Source organism: Pyrgilauda ruficollis, unplaced genomic scaffold, assembly GCF_017590135.1.
Source record: "Pyrgilauda ruficollis isolate IOZ18807 unplaced genomic scaffold, ASM1759013v1 scaffold259, whole genome shotgun sequence".
Classification (NCBI taxonomy): Eukaryota; Metazoa; Chordata; class Aves; order Passeriformes; family Passeridae; genus Pyrgilauda; species Pyrgilauda ruficollis.
The window spans coordinates 82180-98273 of NW_024523922.1; positions in this window are offsets into that span (position 1 = coordinate 82180).

Here is a 16094-nt window from a genome sequence, read left to right on the forward strand (position 1 = left end):
TTTTGGTCAGTTCTCACCTGAGATCTGCTGCTCAGTGAGAGGGGTCCTTCCTCTGTGAGACTGTGGAGTCCCTCCCATGGGAGACAGTTCTTCATTAACTTCTCCAGCATGGGTCCACTCTCAAGAGTAGCAGTCCTCCTAAAACTGCTGTGGCATGGGTCACTCTTCCATGGGGTGCAGTCCTCCAAGGACAGGCTGCTCCAGCCTGGAAGCAGGGGCCCCCTCTTCCCACTGGCTCTTCCACTGGATCACAGCATTCTCCAGTCATCCACCTGCCCTGGTGTGGGCATCTCCCCCACAGACTGCGAATGGATCTCTGCAACCCCTGTGCATCTGCATGGCCTGCAGAGGAATCTCAGCTCCAGTGCCTGGAGCATCTTCTTCCCCTTTTTCTTCACTGACTTTGGTGTCTCCATGTTGTATCCTTCACATGTTCTCACCTCCTTCTCTTCTCTAGCTGGAATTCAAACTGCGCCATCACTTTGTTTTGATTTTCTTCTTAAATATGTTACCACAGAGTCATTACCATCATTTCTGATTGGCCCAGCCTTGGCCAGTGGCATGTCTGTCTTCAGAACCATCAGAGATTGGCTCTGCTGGACATTGTGGAAGCTTCTAGCAGCTTTTCACAGAAGCTGTGGCCTCCCTGCTACCAAAACCCAGGGCGTGCAAACCAACCCAGCTGGACAAAAGTTTGTTCTCTAGCTTGTTTTCTAGATATGGTCTGTTGTTAACAATGCTTTATAACCTCTCAAAATTAAGCCACAATGAGAAGACAGACTTTATGTATACAAAAAATTTCCATTGCTTGCCCTAAATAATAAAGAATGGGGAATTAATAACCAAGATGGGCATCAGAAATAAATTACTATATGCCACATATACACTCAGAAGTCTGCAAAAAAAAAGGCTTTATATTGCTCTTGCTCTCATCACAGTTGACTGACAGGCTCTACTTCAGGGTTTCAGGCCAGGCAGGAGCCATTTATTACTGTGGCTGTAGGAGAGAAGGCAGATTAACAGAAGTTCAGTTCTCTATCCATACTGGCTTAATATGGAAGTGCTAGGGTATATCACACTGACAGCAGATACACACAACTTTGTGAAGGAACCTTGAAATGGCAGAGCAGCTCTGACAGTAGTACCCCTCTTCTCCTAATAACTCAGAACCTCTGTGCTGTCTGTGGATCTTCTCAGCCTGTATCCTGATTTTGGGCAAATTTGGGAGAAACCCTCCAAAAGGGGCCCCTCCAGAAAGCAAACCCACACGGCCCCTCTCCCCAACTGGTTTGGGAAGGATTTCCTCAGAGATATGTGGAAAAAACCCTGTTTATTTAACAGGCCAAGCACTCCCCAGCACACAAATTGAACAATACCGGATGAAAAAACTCATTCACTGCTCTGAAGAGATGACAAATTCAGAAAGTCTCTCCGGTGACTTTCAGAAAGTCTCTCTGGGTGGTCACTGTTATCAGTTCCCCCAGTGCTGGGAAAGGCTGTGGCCCAGAGTAGACCTCTGCAGGCTACAAAGTGCAAGCTCTCGCTGTTTCTCTGGGTCCCAATCTGGAGCAGGTTTAAAAGGTTCCAAGAAAAGGAAAAGAAAACATTCCAGGGAAAGCTCGGACTGCCTCAGCTAGCTAAACTAACTAACTAAAAAGCAAAAGGAGTGCGGTGTCCTGCCCTGTCTGTGCCCAGACAACAACAGTGCGCTCTCTGTTCCAGCAGACTGGAGGAGAGTCCAGTCCCTGATAAAAAACTGTGCTTCTTCTTCTCCCCACCTTCACTCTCAGCCAGTCTTGAAGGCACAGAATATAATATCCAGCATAAACAGAACACCCGACTGGGGATACAAGCATCATAACATCACACTAGGACAGCCTGTTTTCCTCTTGCTTGTCACACTGCTATATCTGTTGTCAACTTTTAGGCGTAGTGAGTCCTGCTGCCACACAATTACTTGTTGTGATCAAAGCCAATTTCTTCTGCAGTGTTTGCTTGGTTGATGCATTTTTTCCAATTTTTATGTTAGTTATTTACATAATAAATGGATTATACATGCATTTGAAACCACAAGTTCTATGTTTTTAAGCCCGTCTAAATAACTTCAAAGTATAAATAAGGCATTCACACTGCTTAGGTTGCTTAATGGAGAGACAAAGTAAAATAAAAATCTGATAATGTCAACTCTGAGAACTAGAGGGACACTGAACATATCACCAGAAAATGAATAGGTACTAGAAAGGGCTCTTTCTCTGTAAAACAGTTTTAACTGTACCATTAAGTCCTTTCCACATTAATTTGATCTATGAGTGAGTATTACTGTAACTGAATTTGGCTTGAAACGTCTGTATGATTTGATCCCAGTCTGCTGAAGCTGAGTTCTGAATAGGTCTATGTCACTGGACTTAAGAGGTAGTAAAAGAGCATTAAGGGGTTTTTTTGGCTGTTATAGAAAATTTCAGTATTTTTACATAAATTAATTGAAACTGACCATAATGTATATCTAGATGTTAAGGTTAATCAGTATTTTCAATTTGAAATTGTACACTTAATGAAACACACCTTTCTCATACACTGTTTAAAGTTGTTCGTGAAAAACCCAATGTTCAATGGTTCTTTGAGCAAGAAAAGTATAGTACAACAAGCCTACACAAGCCACAAAACAATGATCAGTTTCAAAATACAGTATTCAACTCATTTTTAATGATATGGTTAATGGATCCATTGTGGTGATCACAGCTTAAAAAGATATTAATTTAGATATGAAAAAAACATAAAAAGTGAAAATGAAATTAAGAATAAAACACCGGCTGCAGTGTCATCATCTACACAAAACTGGAACTGAAGTTGTTTTGACTCTAGGGACAATCATGAGAAACTATTTTGAGTGAAATTAAATAATTTTACCTAAAACAAGTTGTGTGTATTTTATTAAAATAAAACTTCCGTTGGAATTCTTAGGGAGGAAGTGCTTGCCCCTCTTTGTACCTTCATGGCAAAGTAATTCACATTAATTTTCAATCAATGGGCCTTGTTTGTATGCTGCCTACATGCTGTTTTGCTTTTTGGGTTTAATGTTAAAGTGAGCAAATCACATAAAACATCTAGTGGGAAATCCTGCCAGCTTTCAGAGAAAAACATACCAAACGAGAAAATAATATGCCAGACCTGCTGATTGCCTGAAAAGAACTTGTGTCTAGTTTTGCTTATATTTATTGTAAAAAAGTGGTATAAGGACGGCCAAAAGGACTCTTTTTTTTTTTAACATATTGTCCTAGTGTGATGTTGTGATGCTTGTATCCCCTGTTGTCTGTTCTGTTTATGCTGGATATTATGTTCTGTGCATTCAAGACTGGCTCTGAAGAGTGGAGTTTTGTTTTGGTTTGTTATCAGCCTGCTCCCCCACAACTGGCGGGACACAGAAATGGGGCAGTACATAGTGTAACTTTTGCTTTTTGCTTGGCTTTTTGCTTTGCTCTTGCTCTTGCTTCTGCTTTGCTCCTGCTTTGCTCTTGCTTTTTGCTTCTGCTCATTAGTTAGTTTACCTAAGCAGTCTGAGTGTTTTCCCTGGACTGTTTTTCCTTTCCCTTTTTTGGAACCACTCGAGCCTGCTCCAGACTGGGACCTGGGAAACACTGAATTTGCGCCTTGTGGCATGAAGCAGCTATTCCCAGCACCGGAGGGACCGATAACAGAGTGACCACCCCCAGGAGAGACTTTCTGAATTTGTCATCTTTTTCAGAGCAGCGAAAGAGTGTTATCGTCCGGTATTGTTCATTTTGTGTGCTGGGGGGATGCTTGGCCTGTTAAATATATAGGTTCTTTCCACATCTCTCTGAAGAATCCTTCCCAAACTGGTTGGGGGGAAGGGACATGTGGGTTTGCTTTCTGGAGGGGCCCCCTTTGGAGGTTTTCTCCCAAATTTGCCCTAAACCAGGACACATATGTAGGGATCATGTCTTCAGCTGAGACTTGTTTTTGGGCTAATATTTCAGCAGTTATGAAGCTGACTACTAATATTGAAGCTTAGAAGCAGTGAGCAATTTGTTCCTAAAATACTGTGATTTAAAAAACACCTCCAAACAAAACCCAAACAGGTTACTGCCTGTGCTTTCAATAATGAATCCATCATCATTTATCAAATTAGAGAGGGAAAAGCCCAGTTAGAACTCAAACTGGCAGCTTCTGTGAAGGACAGTAAAAAATATTTTTATAAATACATTAATGGCAAAAGAAAAGACAAAGACAATTTCCATTCTCTGTAAGATGTGGGAGGGAATTTAGTAACTGAAGGTGAGGAAAAGGCAGAGGTACTGAACACCTTCTCTGCCTCAGTTTTTAACAAAGAGACAGATTGTCCTCAGGAAACTGTCTTCCTGAGCTGCTAGATGGTGTCAGGGAGCAGAATAGCCCCCCTGTTATCCAGGAGGAAGCAGTCAGAACCTGCTGAGCCACTTAGATGCTCAGAAATCTATGGGACCAGAGGGGATCCATCCCAGGGGGATGAGGGATCTGGCAGATGAGCTTGCAAAGCTGCTCTTCATCATTTACCAGCAGTCCTGGCTCACTGGGGAAGTCCCGGATGACTGGAACCTGGCCAGTGTGACACCCATCCACAAGAAGGGCCGGAAGGAGGATCTGGAAAACTACAGGCCAGTCAACCTGACCCCAGTACCCAGCAAGGTTATGGAGCAAATCATGTTGAGTGCCATTACATGGCACCTACAGGATGGCCAGGCAATCAGACCCAGCCAGCATGGGTTTAGGAGGGGTAGGTCATGCTTGAACAACCTGATCTCCTTCTATGATCAGCTGACCAGCCTGGTGGATGCAGGAAAGGCTGTAGGTCTTGTCTACCTGAATTTCAGCAAAGCCTTTGACACTGTCTCCCACAGCATATTCCCGGAAAAACTGGCCACCATGGCTTGGACAGGTGCACCCTTCACTGGATTAAGAACTGGCTGGATGGCCAGCCCCGGATAGTGGTGGTGAATGGTACTGCGTCCAGTTGGCAGCCAGTCACCAGTGGGGTCAGTGCGGGGCCCATCTTCATTGATGATCTGGATGAGGGGATTGAGTCCATTACCAGTAAATTTGCATATGACACCAAGCTGTGAGCATGTGTTGATCTGTTGGGGGAAATAAGGACTCTGCAAAGGGACCTGGAGAGATTGGATAGATAGGCTGAGTCCAATAACATGAAATTTAATGAGTCCAATAGCTGAGTACTACACTTTAGCCACAACAACTCCCTGCAGTGATACAAGCTGGGAACAGAGTGGCTGGGCAGTGCCTAGGTGGAAAGGGACCTGGGGGAACTGGTTGACAACTGGTTGACAACCAATGGCATCCTGGCCTGTATCAGGAATAGTGTGGCCCGCACAACCAGTTAAGTGATTCTTGCTCTGTACTTGGCACTGGTGAAGCTGCACCTTGAGTACTGTGTACAGTTCTGGGCCCCTCAGTTTATGAAGGATGTTGAGATGCTTGAATGCATCCAGAGGAGGGCAATAAGGCTGGTGAAGGGCTTGGAACACAAGCCCTATGAAGAATGGCTGAGGGAGCTGGCATTGTTTAGCCTGGAAAAAAGGAGACTCGGGGGTAATCTCATGTATTTGTTTTGGTTTAGGGCAATTTTTGGAGAAAAACTAAAGGGGTTTATATTAGAAAGTAAATCTAAGGGGCTTCTCTTCTAACTGGTTTGGGAAAAGTGGAAAAAGTTGTTTATTTAACAGTTGTTTATTTACTAGTATAAAAAATTAATAATATTAAACAATAAAACTTCTTGCTGCTTTAAAAGAGATAATAAACTCAGAAAGTCCCCTTCGTGGGCTGCAGCTCGGCTTACTTTTTCTCTTATTAGGTTTTCTGGTGTTGGAAGTGCTGTGGCTTAGGCCCAGCCTGGTGGGCTACAGGTGTGAGTTGCTGGTGTTCTTCTGGGTGTTTAGTCTAGAGTAGGTTTAAACAGGTTTAAAGAAAAGAAAAACTACAGTTTAGGAAATTTTTTGCCTTAGTTAGCTAAAACTAACTAAAAGTAGAGTTCTGTCTTGTTTTCTGTTTATCTGCAGACAACACAGTTTAGCAGTAGGAATGTGGAGGAGTGAGTGCAGTGTTTGAAAATAAATTTGGTGTTCTCTCTTCTTCTTTGCTTTTGAAACTAGTTTTAAAGGTGTAAAATTTATTATCTAGTATAAATAGAATAGACGATTGGGGATATAAGTATCATATAGCTAACTCAGGACGTTTTACCCTTTATCTCTATATTGTTAGTTTATTACTAAAATTATTATATATTCTAACTCTACAAATACATATATAGCTATATGTAATATATATAGCTATAGACAATAGCTATATATATTAATAATATATAGTAATATATAGTAATATATAGTAATATATAGTAATATAGACAATAGCAGTAATATAGACAATAGTAATACATATATATAGACAATAGTAGTAATATTTAGTAAATAGTGACATTTATACACAGTTTTCACTTAACAGTCAGATCTGTGAGGTATACATCATGTTGTTTTATCTTTCTGTGTTATTTACTATGTGCAACTTGGTCTCTGAGCAAAGATAACTTTACAAATGAGTTTGCTTGTACTTGATGTAGAATTGATTTAAATTGTCTTTCTAAACAAATTTTTGATATGTTCTACTGGGACTTTGTTTACTGTATGCAAAGGCTCAGATTGGGTAGGTGGAATTCTGGGTGTTAACTAATTAGGTGTTTTTTGTTAGATGATGCTCTTAATTTTTGAAAGATTTCTCACTTAATGTTTTTAAGGTGCTTTTTAACAGTTTATGGTATTTTTTTATTTTGCTTTTAGTTGGTGTATGGTAGGGGTTACTTAATGTTGTGTTCTCTAGTCTAGATGTTCATAAGGTTTTTGAAATGAGTTTTGTTGTTTGACTTAATCTTTTTAGGGGTACAATATTTCTATAGGGCTTGGTTTTTTAAGGTTTAGGATGATGTTTTGAGTAGTAGTGTGAGGTACAGGGCAGGTTTCTAACTATATTGTAGTGGTTTTTATTATTGTGAACACACACAGGGCTTACTTTGCTGTGTGTGGGGTAGTGTAACTCGTGGCAGCATGGTAGGAGTGCCACAACCTTCCCAAACAAGAATCCTGATAAAAACATCCCAGGAGCACAGGCATGATCCCAGCCAGGTGGCTCTTGAGGCAATGCAGAAAAAAGGGACTAGAGCACAGTGTGGCAGTGCCACAGGACAGAGGCCTTTATTAAAAGCAGGGCCCTCTGTCAAGACAGCCAGAGACACCAGCTATGTCTGACATGGCAAAAAGCAGGGTTTATATAGGGAAAGAGAGGGGCGCGGAGAAACTGGCAACGAATAGGATGGTGGGGTGACAGGGAGAGGACCAATGGGTTACAATAAATCAACATATTACTTGCAGAGGATTCTGGGTGGGAGATTTTCTCACCCTGATATATGGTGTCTTGCTCAAGGGTTGGCTCTCCAGGGGAGTGCAGCAGCTGTTTTGCTGGTCAATTCTTCGGCCTGCACGATTAGTCTGTTCGGTGTCTCTATATATTTCGACTACTGCTTATTACATTGTAGGGGTTTTACTCGCTTGGTTTGTTTGATGGTGTTATACATCTTATAGACATGGATAACTTGAGAAATATTGTTTATGGTTAGATTTACTCTTTGGTTATATGTGCATTTACAGGTAGCATTTTTATTTTGATGACTTGAGGTATTATGAGCCTATCAAGCTAGGAATAACTTTTTTTATGTTGCCAATTTAAGTTTATTTTTGTAGCTTGATTTATTTGTTGATTGTTTTGGTATTTTTATTGGTTTTATTTTTGGGGACATGGGTATTTATATGGTGAACTTCTAAAGGTAGTTTCTCTACCCTGGTAGTGATGTCTTTCTACTCATTAACTTTTTTTTCTATGCTGATAATTAGCTTTTATTTTACTTCTCTAACTATCTTTGTAGAGTATTGGCTGTTATTTATGAATTTGTGTAGAGATAGAGTTTTGATTACTTTTTTAGTAATGTTTAGGGTTAGGTGAATGGTTTTGAGTTTAGTGAGTTGGCTTGATTTACTTTTTTCTTTAGTAGCTTTTATGATTTGTTGTGTGGGGTTGTTTTCTATTTTTGTTTTATTTCTATAATGTGGTAAGAACTGTCAGTAAAAAGAGCATAATGTGGGGGTTTTGTTGGTAGCTGATTGTATGGTAGAGTTTTTTTAGTATGTGTTATTTCTTGGGTTTTTTTGCCAGTGAGACTAAAGATTTTATTTTTAGGTTAATTTGTAATTATTTCTAAAATTTCAGGGTGATTTAGGTTTTTAATAGGGGTGTGTTGTGTGATGAGGGTAATCTAATTGTTTTATGTTGTATTGGTGGTATGCTGGGTAGAGGGAATTTTTGTTTTGAATATTTACTTTAGCATTGATAGTCGGGGTGCCAAGAGGAGTTGTACTTTAGTGTTTATTACTTTTAAGGTGGTTTGGATTTTTTTATAGGTTGCTAATTTTTTTTTTGTAATATAGTTTTGTAGTTTTGATTTTAAAATCTTAGTGGTTGGTTTTGGGTCTTATTAGGTATTTTTTGTTAAGGGCCTTAGGATAGATTATGGTTTTTGGTAGCAGAGTGTGTTTTTTACATTTAGTTTTGTTTTGATTGGGTTAAGGGTTATTATATGAGTGATTTTTTCTTGATTTGGGTAAAGGTTTCTTGTCATTTAGGGATCTGTTGGAAAGAGGTTTTTTTGTGGGTGATTAGGTAGAGAAGGTTTACAATTTGGTTGTATTCAGGAATATGTATTCTTTAAAAGTTTATGGTGCTTAAGAAAGTTTGTGGTATTTGCTTGTTGGTTGGTGGAGACGTGTTTTTTGTTGATGATATTGGTGGGAATCTGATGTTTATCTTGTTATTTTATTTTATTTTTATGAACTGGATCTTTTGAGTAGGTCTCAACTTTGATTTTTTTCATGGTGAAATTGGCTTTTAGGAGCATTTGGATTATTTTCTCTCTTTTTTTAAACACTTTTGATGTTGTGTTTTCTCACAAAATGATGTTATCAATGTATTGTAGATGTTTTGGAGCTTTACTTTTTTTTAGAGTAGCTTGGATTGGTCTATGGTAGATGGTGGGGTTGTGTTTCCGCCCCTGGGCCAGTTGGTTTTAGGCATATTGTACGTCTTTCTGGGTGAAAGTAAACTGAGGCTTGTATTTTGTTGCTAAAGGAATGGAGATAAATACATTGGTAATATTAAGAGCAGTATACCAGTTTGCTGCCTTGGCTTTAGTTTGTATTGGAGTTTTAATATGTTTGGTACAGTAGCTCTTAATGGTGGAGTTATTTCATTTAAGGCATGATAGTTTTACAGTCAATCTATTTTCTTTCAGATTTGTGAATAGGCTAAATGTTGCTGTTCAAGGGTGAGTGGTTTTTGTTGACTACTCTTTGGATTTTTAGTTTACGGATTATTTTGTGCATGGGGATTACAGTATTTCGAGTTGTTCTGTACTGTTGGTGGTGTATTGTTGAAATGCAATTTGTATTAATTGCTCTTCTACATTCAGGAGTCTTATTGGAGATGGTACTCGGTTCTCTGATAGTCTAGGTAAGGAGTTCAACTTGATATCTTTTGTTTTTATAACTGTTATCTTAAATGATCACTTGAGCCTCTTTGGGTCTTTAAAATACTTATTTCAGAGGAAGTCTATGCCCAAAACGCATGGAGCTTTTGGGCTGGTTTCTTTTATTTATTTCTAGTCAGGCTCGCTTTAGCTTCTATTAAAGTTAAATTTTGTGATGCCCTGTCAACTAGCAATAGAAACAGATTCTGCCCCTACATGTTTTGACGGGATTAATGTGCATGGTGTACTAGTGTTAACTAAGGCTTCATGTTTTTGTGGCTTTGATGTGTTAGGCTAATGAATCTACACAGTCTAAAAACCACGTTTTTTTCTCGCCTCTCCCTGGCTAGAGGCAGGGCTTCTCTAAGCTTGGGTTTTTTTCTCTGGCCATATTTTTTGGATGTTCTTTTGAACGTCCCCTCTTTTGAGGGGATCAGACATGTTGTCATTATCATCGTACATGGCAGTTTGGTTATGGGTTATTAGAGCTGCTTTTTTTTGGGTGGAATTTTTTCTCTGAGTTTTTTTGTTTTTTAATTCACCCACCCATTGTTAGAGTAGCAGTAGATTTTCTATCTTATCTCTTTATATTTTCTTTACAATTACACAGGAAGAACTACAGCTCAGCTCGTGGGGTGTACCTTCTTTCCCCATCTGTGTGATGTTTATGTTTGGTATTAGAACCTCTGATCTGTTTTGTCGAGATTTGGAGAAGGTATTTTTTAATCTCTTTTCTGAGTTTTTTGTGATTTTCTTTTATCTTTTAGTTTCTGCATACGTGTTTTTAAAGCTGTGATTCTTATACGTGTTGGATTATGTACGGTGTTTGCATATGTTTGGAGCTTCTTCACCATATTAAGTGCGGTCTCCTCCCTGTCATCCCACTTGATTAGTGCTAAAGCAGAAGTGTATCTTTGTGGTCTAAGTCATATAAGTTTTCGCTACATCACGGATTCTGCCAGATCGGTCCGCATCTCACAAATGGAATGGGACTCTGACTGGCTGCAGACTTAGGATTTATTATCTGTCTGTATCATACAAGCAAAAAGCAAGAGACACGGGAAAATAACAGCATCCATGCAAATCCAGATCAAAGACAAGATGACAGCTTATGCAAAGCCTTTTTCTACATATTCTTTAAACCAATAGCATAAAAGAAAAGGTGTAAGTTGTTATACTCTAACCAATAAGAAAAGGACCCACATGGGTTTAACATTAACAGAAGGACTTCTATAGACCTCAAACAACACACATTTAAGATTTATTTAAGATTGAAACTTTTTCTATCAATTTCCCAGCCTTTTTTAGCTTTGTGTCTACTTTCTGAGGCCTTTTTGCAATTTCTAGTCTTTTACCTTTTTATATTCCTACACGGATGTATAGGTACTAAATCTGGATTTACAGTATCTAGGTTATTTAAGAAGACAGTATCTGCTACTGCCATTTCTCTCAAGCCTTGAATCTCTTGTTTTATGGTCTTCTATTGGGTTGGTTATATATAGAGATCACCTGCACACAGATATCTTTGTGACACACTTCTCAGGATCTGTGCCCGAGACTGTGAGGGTCAGCTCCCTTCATTATTCTTTGGTTGATAACTGGATTATGTGACAGGGATCCCAAATGCCTCCCTTCAGTACCATCCAGAATTGTATGCACCTCACCTGCAGCATTTCAAAGATGGACTAACTAACCAATTATAGATTTATCAGGTCATTGAGTGTAATTATTTCTTAGGTTATGAAGGTCTTATAGGGAAAGGGACTCAAGAGTGACTTCTTTGGTTTTGAGGGTCTTTTCTTTGAATCATCATTATCTATTGATTGATTGGTTTTAAATGTGTGTTTTCTGCCTGTCATGATAGGAGCAACAGCTATTGGTTGAGGCTTATTGTTTGGTTTAGTTGTGGGCTTAGGTTTATTGTCTAGTTTAGCTGCAGGCTTAGGCTCACTGTCTGGTTTAGCTACAACCTGAGTAGCTGGGGTGTATGGCTGTAGTGTGAGTGACTGGGGTAGTTGTTGATTTATCTCCTTGCTCTTCTGCCTCTATCTGTTGCCTTACAGTATCTAGCAGTGTGTGATAAGCTTAGGCCAGGGCCCAGTTTATTGCAATGATCTTTTTCTCTTTAAAGTCATCATGACAGTTTTCTTCTAGATATTTCCATACTTCATGTGGGTTTTGAATTTGTTAATGTGAAAATTCCTGGCTGGAGGATCAGAAAATTCCTTCAGAGCTCAACCCATTCTCTCTCATTCTCTACACCACTCAGGATTTTCTACACCTGGGTCTACTTCTGCGTCAGAGGTCTCATCAGTTCTTCTGGACATCTCAGCCCTCACTCTAAACAAGCTGTAAACTATATAGAGGAAGTTTATTAGATTAAATATTAAGAAGGTGGTTTCTTTAACATTTAGGGGAAATGGAATATTCTTAAAAAGTGACTTAACAGATTCGAAATAATAAAAGGAAAGGAAAGGCTGAAAAGTCTCATTCCCTGCTCCTCCTCTAACCAACTGGGTGCAATTACTAATAAACCCCTAAAACATGTTATTGGAACTAGGACTCAGTGTAGGACAAATAAACCATACATCATACTTATCTTGACCAAACTCTGGTACCTTTGTAAACTCTCTATAAATCATTATCACTGAGGTTAGCAAAATAGCTATTCCAATCTGTGTTCCTGTACTGTAAAAACTACATGTTAGGGGCAATATTTGAGTTATTTTTGGGTAAGAAAATAATCCTAGGGACCAGAAAGGTATTAAAACCTCAAAAAAGCTTAGGGATCAGAAATACATGAAGGCCTCCATCCTGATAGACATTATGAATTTCAGCAACATGGTTACTGACTGCTTTATCTCAATATAGAGTAAGTACCACTAAAATGCAATCAGTACAGGTTTTCCATTTTCTGGAGCCCCACAAGTAATTGTATTTGTCTTGGCTTAGGGTTAGGCAATTGGGCAATTTTGGGAGAAAAACCCCTAAAGGAGTTTCCTCTAAAAAGCAAATTCAAGCAGGCCATCCCCCAATTGGTTTGGGAAAAAAATTTCTTTGGAGAAAAGTGGAAAAAGCTGTTTATTTAACAGGCAAAGCATTTACTAGTACAAAAAAATGAACATATTAAACAATAAAACTTCTTGCAGCTTCAAAAGAAATGACAAACTCAGAGAAGTCCCCTCCATGGGCTGTAGCTCGGCTCACTCAGTCTCTGATCAGTCCCTCTGGTGCTGGAAATGCCGCGGCCCAGGCCCGGCCCTGTGGGCCACAGGTGGAGCTGCCGGTGCTCCTCTGGGGTGTTCAGTCCAGAGCAGGTTTAAACGGGTCCAAAGAAAAGACAAACCACAGTCCAGGGAACTTCTCTGCCTCAGCTAGCTAAAACTAACTAAAAGCAAAGGAGAGCTCTGTCCTGCTGTCTGTCCATCTGCAGACAACACAGTCCAGCCACAGTAATATGGAGGAGTGAGTACAGTGTCTGAAAACAAACTCTGTGCTTCTTCTCTCCCCTCCTTGACTCTCAGAACCAGTCTTAAAGGTGCAAAACTTATTGTCCAGCATAAACAGAACAGACAACTGGGGATACTGGGTTGGCATTATATAGCCAACCCAAGACACCTCATCACTCTCTACCACTTCCTGAAAGGTGATTGTAGTCAAGTGAGGATCAGTCTCTTCTCCCAGGCAACAACTGACAGAATGTGTGGACAGTCATAAGCTGCGCCAAGGTAAGTTTAGGTTAGATGTTAGAAATTCCTCACTGAAAGAGTGACTGATTACATGCTGGAGTTGTCTGTCCAGGGAGATGGTGGAGTCACTGTCCCTGGACATGTTTAAAAAAGACTGGAGATGGCACTTAGTAGTTGATGAGGAGGTGTAAGGTCACAGGTTGAACTAGATAATCTTAAAAGTATTTTCCAACCTTTTCATTCTGTGATTCTGTGTCAGAGTCTCTGCGGTCAAGATGACCCCGAGATGTTAGAAAGTCTCTTTTTCCCAGCCCCGTGATTGAAGAAGTAGTCAGGATTCCTTGTCTCTGGATTTCAAGGTGTTTATTTTCTCTTATCTAATACATTCTTTTTCTGACCCACTGAGGTCTGTCCAGCAGGTCGGTTCATGGCGCACTGACTTGGGGTGGTGTTAACATTTTATACTAAGAACTACGTGTACTTTATTTGCAATAATTTTTCAATACCTATAATCTATGTTAGATAGTCTGTCTCTACTCTAAACCAATCTAAAAGTGCCACCATCACACAGAAGATGGAGGCTAAGAAGGAGAAAGAGGAAGGACAGGACACGCCCAAATCCCTCCATCTTGCCTCCTGACCCCCCATTCTAAAAACCCCAAAATTCTACCTTTTCACCCTATGACAAACTAACTATCATTCTACTTAAACTCTTGTGGCTTGTAAATCTTCACACAAAGCTGGTAATTTTCTCCGTGGGTTAAAATTAAAGGCACAGGTGTCTATGACTCCATGCCAAGGTCTCTGAGCCCCCTGCCAGGGGCTTGAGCCATCTAGGGCAGCCAGAGGAATGTTCTGGGTTCCGACAATTCTGTGATCATCAAAAGCTTTTTGGAGACAGGCTTGTGACTGTATGTGAAGCCCAAGGAGACAAGTTGCGCCAAGTGCTCGGCTTTCTCCTACTTGATGCTTAAACCATGTCAGAATTCTGTTCTAGTCAAAGCATGGCAACAAGATGCAGGTTTTACTTAGAAAACTCAGGGCATTTTCAGTAGCAAACATTTAGACATCTCTAGGATGATGTGGCAGCTGAAGGAATTTGAGCCATTTGAGACTAAAATAGAAAATAATCAAAACCCAGGTAATTTGCATAAATATCTTATTTTCTTTCTAACTCCCATTACCTACCTATTTGTTTTATTAATCTTCAGAATGTTTTTTTCAAAATTTCAACTCAAATAGTCCAAAAAGAAATTTCGTAATGTGAGTTGCATTAAATTGAATGCAATAGATGGCTCAGAGCACCCAAAATCATTAACATTTCATGGATTTGTAAACCCCTAAACAGTTCAACGAGGTTCAGAATTTTGCAAAACAAGACTTCAGCCTATTCAGGCCAGTAACAGTGTAATTGCAAAGCCTGTCTCTGAAGAAATCCTTCTTGCTAATTTGTCCATCTTTTGACAGTAGTCTCTGACTTTTCTTGAAGTGAAAAATAAGGTATAGTGGGAAGAATGTAAGCTAAATGGTGATACTCCAAAGTGTTTTAACCACTTAATTTCAGCTTCTTTATAACAAATCTTCAGGTTTTCTTGACTGGTTTCCACTCATACATGCAGTTTCATCAATTACAACAGAGTACAGCATGTAATTTCATTAGTCATTTCAAACTGGAAAACTCACAACAGGTTTGGTCTTATTCTAGTGTCCAGATCAGAAATCCTTTTTGTTCAAAACAGACAGGTGAAAGCAGAAGCTAGGACAGACCATACATCAGTTTCAGAAGGTTTGATAAAATAACTAGAGATTAATTTTAAGCAGTCTAGAGTCCAACTTTTTTTTATTTTATGAAGAAATAACTCACACTCAAAAATATACTATACCTAAAGAGGCAAAATCATCCTGGAAAATACCCCAGTGGCATAACACATAGTCTAGCCCAAAGATGCTACTTTTTGTAGAAACAAAGTTAAATAAAAGGTATGTATGTCCAAAATTTGTATTCCAGCAAGGGATGACTGAGTAAATAATCAAATAATTCTATCAGTATAACGTTAGTATTCAGACACTCTAAAAATAACTTTTAGTATGAAAGCAACTAAACAAGAAAAATAGATAAATAAAATTTTTCCTTTAACAACTTATTCCAGCATCCTGTTCATCTACACATAGACAAAGTTACACTGCTCTCCAATATTTATGACAAGTTTCTTTTCCTGGAGTCAATACATGTCAGGGATTTTTCAAATATCAAATAATACCATTATGAACTCAGAAGCCTATAGTGAGAATTACCCTTATAAATAAACTATTATACATGTTTACTGTCTCCTGTATTTGAGTCAGGAGAACTGCTAGAGCTGAGTATTTTAATCTGACATGAATTTTGACTGTTAGCATTTTGTCTAGCCTTAGGTTGTTGACAATAATGTCTTAGCAGTTAAGACAGTTTTTCATGTTTTAATTTAGGAATATGAGAAGGCATGGAGGAAGTGAAAACTTGAACATTTCCTGATACACATAATTTTTGACAAGCCACATGCTCAGTATTTGTGTGAGAACAAAAAAAAAAAAAAAAAAAAAATCTGCAAATTATGATAGAAACCTGTAAATCCCTGTTTTAATGGCTATTTTGAACTAAATGGGACTTTAGTATTTGGAACAGATAATAAGATCGATAAAGCATTCCATATACTGAAAATCACTATCCTTTATGGATATCAACATTTTATAGCTTTTTAAATATGGTAAATTTGACACTGTGTGTGGGA